We start from the raw sequence: 6,000 nt of genomic DNA, 5'->3' as shown, positions 1-6,000 counted from the left end.
GCAAGGCAGCAGCCACCAGTGCCAGTCTCTCTCTGCCCTGATTGTTCACAAGCCAGCATGCACGCACTCCTTGTGAGTAGAGTGTAGGCTTTTCCAGCCCCTCCATCTATCCCAGCGGCTTTTCCAGCAGGCAAGGGGGCTCCCCGGGGCAAGGGTCTGCCTATGTGTACCTTTCCTCCTTTACAGATCTCTCCCAGGGGTGCCAGGACCGTCCTCATGCCTTTAAAATTTTTTTCTGTCCTTCCTGGATATGTAGAGATATTCCTTGCAGCTTTGGTTGTGTAGGAGATCTTCTGCCAGTTTCCAGTTGGTTTTCTGCGAGAATTGCCTCACATGTAGGGGTATTTTTAATGTGTTTGTGGGGAGAGGTGAGCTCCACATACTCCTACTCCACCATCTTGATCTCCCTCCCTATTTGAGAGACTTTGAATTGCATCAAAGTGTCCCATATAAAAACAGATACACTAGAGTAAATTAGAATTTCAGAATCCAGTGATAGTCAACTATTGCAAGTGCCTGCCAGTTTTGAGAGAGCACAGGATATGCCATGTTTTACCAGATATTGTGGGGAAAAAAAAGGTAGAGCATCATGTACATTTTAGATTATCATTGGACCCAAACAGGCTACATGAAGTAGATAATTCAAAAATCATCTGGTGATGTTACAGAAATGCAAAGTTCATTGATAGAACTTAGTCCTCAAAGCCTGCTTTTATTCTAAAGAAAACTGGCAAAGGTCACTCATTTACATCATATGGGAACATATCCACCAGCAGTAGATGGCAGTGTGATATCGTAACAAAAAAACAATGTGGCTGTTTACGTAAAAACCCGTCTCACAATACTTTCAAAGACTATAGTTAGAATTTTTTGGGGGGGGGGTGGCAAAAAAATAGTTACAATGAGTGGATAACAAGAGACAAGCTAGGACCACTTCAATTCTCCCTGTCTAATAATTTTTAAAGCCTTGAAGCACACTTATTTAAATTTTAAATGGTCTTCACGCAGATGGGATTTTCAAACTGTACCAGAGATTCATACCATCACAAATGACATAGTTTATGAGCAAAATCCCTGTAAGGAATCCCTGCCTTTTCGCCCCTTTCCATCCTTTGGCCTCAAAAGAAGTCTTCACTGTGGATGTAATTTTCTGTTTCCAGGCTGTGGTAGTCCCCAAGAATGAGCTCATCCCCTAGAGCTGTTAAAATTTACACTGTGCTGGGGAAAGGGAGCACACTGAGTACTCTGACAGGGAGCACCATCTACAATTGTTTCTCTTCTTTCCCACTGCTTGACACTGACAGTAAAGTCACTTCTAGTTAATTAGCGAGTTTCTTAAAGGAACAAAGAAAAACGTTTCGATTACCATTTCTATAAAGGTACAGCAATATCTGATAAGTTCTCTTGGATAATGTTTCCAGATTAAGTCAATTTTACTTTCTGAAAGTAAATTCACATAGGATCTCTACTTGAGTTGTACATATTTGTGTTTGAACCAAAAGCATTTGAGTATTTGTGTTTAATTTAGCAGCATCACAAATGTCTGTTATTCTCCTTTCCCATTTATCTGTGTTGAACAAAGCCACTAGCACTGACCTCCAAAACAGAAATATAAAAGAAGTAAAAGTTGTTCCCAGTAAACCTTGCCAAACAACATTCAAGAAGAATAGCTTATCAGCCTGCCTCACCTAAATAGACACAGCACCTGATACATGCAGTGCCTAAACGGCCTAGCTCATATAAGCTGTGTTCATACAGGTGTTTATCCATAGCCTTAGCGTCCCTCCCCCAATGTATGTTAGAAAGAGCTGACGGGCACCCACTGGTGTAACTAAATATATTTTTTAAGCCTAGAATAACTCCTGGTAATCATCGCAGGGAAAGAATAAATGATACGACCATTAATTCTGACAGGAGAATATCTGACCCTTCCAAAGAAAAGTTATAATTAGAACTCCAGGGTTTTTCTTTTGGTGAAAGAAGTTGACCTCAATCACCATTAGTGGATTTGTCCAGTACAGAAACTACAGTTGGGACAGACATCAGATCTTGATGTCAGATTCCATCCAGTGATTGTATACAGATGCTTCCTAAATCCATCTTGAAGTTTCATAATAGGCTCTGTTGTAAACATGTGGCTCCATTTTCATACCCTGCATTTACATGTGTCCCATAAATAATTTTCCAATATTATCTAAGTAACACCAATGTGCCCAAACAGAGTCACTCCAAAAAATCACTACATCTTTCAGTAGGCTTAGAACTACAAACACAGTCTGTTATCCTTACTAGTATATTCAAATTTAACCATGGTGCAAAATTTGGTCTGTTGTATTTTCTTCAGGTTATTTATGTAGCCATGCCACGTTGCAGGGTGCCAGCAAAATAATCCCACTGCTTGTAGAGCATTAAGTTTGCCTAAGCCAGCAAACGAGCAAGATCACATCAAATCTATTTTGGACATACAGACAGATCTTCAGTTTTCCACACAAATCAGCAAAAGAGGCGTTTGTAAAACTGCAATTAAAAAAAACACAAACCAAAACTATATTGTATATTCTCCTTTCCCTTTCTCTGTCCTTTCTAGGAAGATGCAAACAAAATATAAGTGCAGTAATATCTAATTCAGATTCTGCTCATTTTTAACTTCTGGAATTCCGTTAAGAGCCACAAAGTCTGCAATATTTCTCTTTAGAGAAAAAGAGCCATAAAGTCTGCAATATTTCTCTTTAGAGTGTTTAAAAATAAAAGAAGGAAACGTTTTCAACTAACGTCTAGCATTTTATACCACCTTTTATATACACAAATACTTCACTTATTAAGGATAAGTTTATATTTATACCTTAAAATGAATCCGAGGGCCTTAACTGGCTTCAGCTTGGATTAGTTCTAATTACTGGTAGTACTGGAAATTATTTAAATGGCACTTTAAAGAGGTCCTCTATGATCTCAACTTTTCAGTAACTGCCGATGGCTTTCCAGTTAGTCTGAATAAGGAAGACTGAATTATTCTTAATTTTCTTTGGAGAATCTTGTGGGTGATCAAAACACAAAGTCTGGAGCCAGGGTGCCTGGGAGTAAACCCTGGTTTGGCACCTATAGGTTCAGTTACCTCTTAGGCATGTGACTTAACACATCTGTGCCTCCACTTTCTCATCTGTGAAAACTGGAATAATAATCATAGTACCTAGTTTATAGAATTGCCACTATTAAAGGAGTTGACGTTTTAAAGTGCCTGACACATAGTAATCATTATATACATTTTTTTTTAAATTAACAGCTAAAATTCACTTATTGAGTTTGCTTTAATTTCTCTTAGACTTGCATGAAATTATGGCAACAAAGCTTACCTATACCCACCGCTTAGGTTTTTGAAGTAGTCCCTAAAATATGGCAATGGTTATGGATTTAGGGAGGACCTAGTCCATTGCTATGTGTTAATTTATGTGTTAAATTTCACGTGTTATTAGGAAAAAAAATTAGCACATGAAAGAAGCACATTAGCACATTAAAAAGAGGTTGGGGCAGGTGAAGCCAGCTTGTGTTCTGAGGAAGATCATCCGGAGGCACCATCATCAACGGGAAGCCCAGTAATGTGGGCAATCTCAGCTCTCCAGGTCTCGTGAAGAGAACGGCCTCCTGAAACATTCAGCCGGGAGAACCCTACTGTCACTATCCTACACTCAGGAGGCTGACCCAGCTTTTGAGCACTGTGGGCTCCTAAGGCTATGGTCACGTGGATGCGGCCATCAAGTGGCAGGCCCAGACAGTTATGTGGCCGGCCCAGACCTACTGGTCATGTCAGCACCATGAGCCCTTAAACCCTGAGCTCGTGTAGTCTCTCTGGACCTATTGCCACTATGATCATGTGGTAGATCCAGCTTTTCAAGTCGCTAGAGCATGGCAGACTCCTAAACCCTGCCCATCATGTGGATTCATCCTGTCATGTGGCCCTCACTAGCTAGTGGCATGTGGAAGCCTCAGCCCTCCAAGTCACAAAGGTGACCCGCTTCTGAGAGTCGTATGGATGCTATGGTCGGTCACATATCCCCCTTGGTCACATATCAGGCTCAGCCATCTCTATCTCGTGAAGATTGCTGGCTACCAGAATCTTCAGATCCCTGAGTCAACAGGGATGTGGCCGCTTCCATCACATGGCAGGCAAAGCGCCTGCAGTCATGTGAACACCGCACCGCACCTAGCTTTCGGCTGTTGGTCGTCTATATTCTACGGTCACGGGACATGCTGTGGTGTCTTGAGGCTCAGTTCTCTCGGTCAGTTCAGGATTGAGGGCTCCTGAACCCCGAGGTCACCTGCATCCTTTTACTCTGTGGCCTCCGCCAGCCAAGCCCCTGGAAGTCAGGTGGGGCCCCACGGCGGCACGCGTTACGTTACGTACGCCCTGCAGTCATGTGACGCCATAAGGTCGCGACCGAGGGGGGCCCCCTTTCCGCGTGTGGAGAGCGTGCCCAACGGTGGGTAGCTCGGCTTGGCCTTCTGAGGCGTCAGACCGAGAGGTGAAGAAGACCTTTAGAATTAAGATACTTGTCCTGGCTGAGGGGGAACTTTGATGAGGCTCTGGTTCCGATCCCAACCTTTCCCCCGACTTTCATATTCTGACACGTTAGGCGGTAGGTGGTAGGCGGTAGTCGGGTAGGAGGGGCGCCCGCCGGTCCTAGAGGTTTACTCAGAATTGGCGGGACAGCGGGCGGCAGGCGTTCATGGGCTGCTCTCGGCAGCTAGGCTCGGGAAACTGGGTGGACCCCTCCCTTCCCCCTTCCTTCCCAACCCCCACATTAAAGCCCTACTCTTGCTTATCTCTCTTCCGTATTCCTATTAACTGCCTGCCATGTGATGGCGTCCTCTGCCCTCCTCTGACCACGTTTGTTATTAAGAACACCAGAGAACTCCTAGATGCCAGTTCGTATCGATGATTTCACAATTGATCTGAATTTCTGTCTCTTAATTTGTTCTGTAGAGAGAGGCAAGGAGAGAGACTTTTTGTAATTTGATATTTTTTCAGTAAAAGTGTGAAAGTAGCCAGCACGTTAAGGTTCAGAATTTGTTTTGTGTATTTGCTTTGCTAATCAGTAGTTTTTCAAAGTGTGTGTGGGGTGGGATGCCATAATCTTTTTCTGCTTGGACTCTCTAAACGGCTTAAATTAGTCCAGCCAGACACTATTGGCTTCTGACTTTCCTCCTGATTTTCTAACCATTCCTTGTTACATTCCTTGAAAGCTCTCCCCTTTCCTTCACGTGAGAAAAAACAGTGAATTTATTTAAGAAAACCATATTAAGTAAAATTATAGATGATACATTTCATAAAAATCACGTAGATGGTACTTAATGAGTAAAATGCAGCAAGAAAAAGATGGTGTTTACATTTGTGAGGGATTTAAATATTGTTTGAGAGATGGTTAAAGGGGTGGTATATATATTTTTTATTATATAATAGCCATTTCTTTCCTCTCATTTCAGCACTTTCAGGTTTGTTCTACAAGACACTATGTCTGAGAGACAGCAACAACAAAAATGGTTTTATCCATTGAAGAAATACGGGACATACAAAAATGAAGGTAAAAAGGATTTCTATATTGTCATATTTTTAAGATAATATGCCACTTGAATCTCAAAGAGCAGGGTAGTGTCTTAGCTTGTTTAGGCTGCTGTAGTAGAACACCGTGGACCGGGTGGCTTATAAATTACAAAAATTTATTTTTCACGGTTCTGGAGTCTATGAAGTCCAAAATCAAGGCACCAACAGGTTCAGTGTCTGGTGAGAGCCTCCTTCCTGGTTCATAAAGGGCTGTCTTCACGCTGTGTCCTCACATGGTAGAAAGGGCAAGGGAGCTCTCTGGGTCCTCTTTTATAAAGGCACTAATCCCATTCATGACGGCACCTCCCTCATGACCTAATCACCTACCAAAGACTCTACCTGCAAATACTGTCACCTTGGAGACTAGGTTGGTACATAAACATTCAGTCTGTAGCAGGTAGTTT

The sequence above is a fragment of the Eubalaena glacialis genome, chromosome X (genome assembly GCF_028564815.1).
Source record: "Eubalaena glacialis isolate mEubGla1 chromosome X, mEubGla1.1.hap2.+ XY, whole genome shotgun sequence".
NCBI lineage: Eukaryota > Metazoa > Chordata > Mammalia > Artiodactyla > Balaenidae > Eubalaena > Eubalaena glacialis.
The sequence above is the reverse complement of the archived record's forward strand: the minus strand, read 5'-3'. Positions refer to the sequence as shown.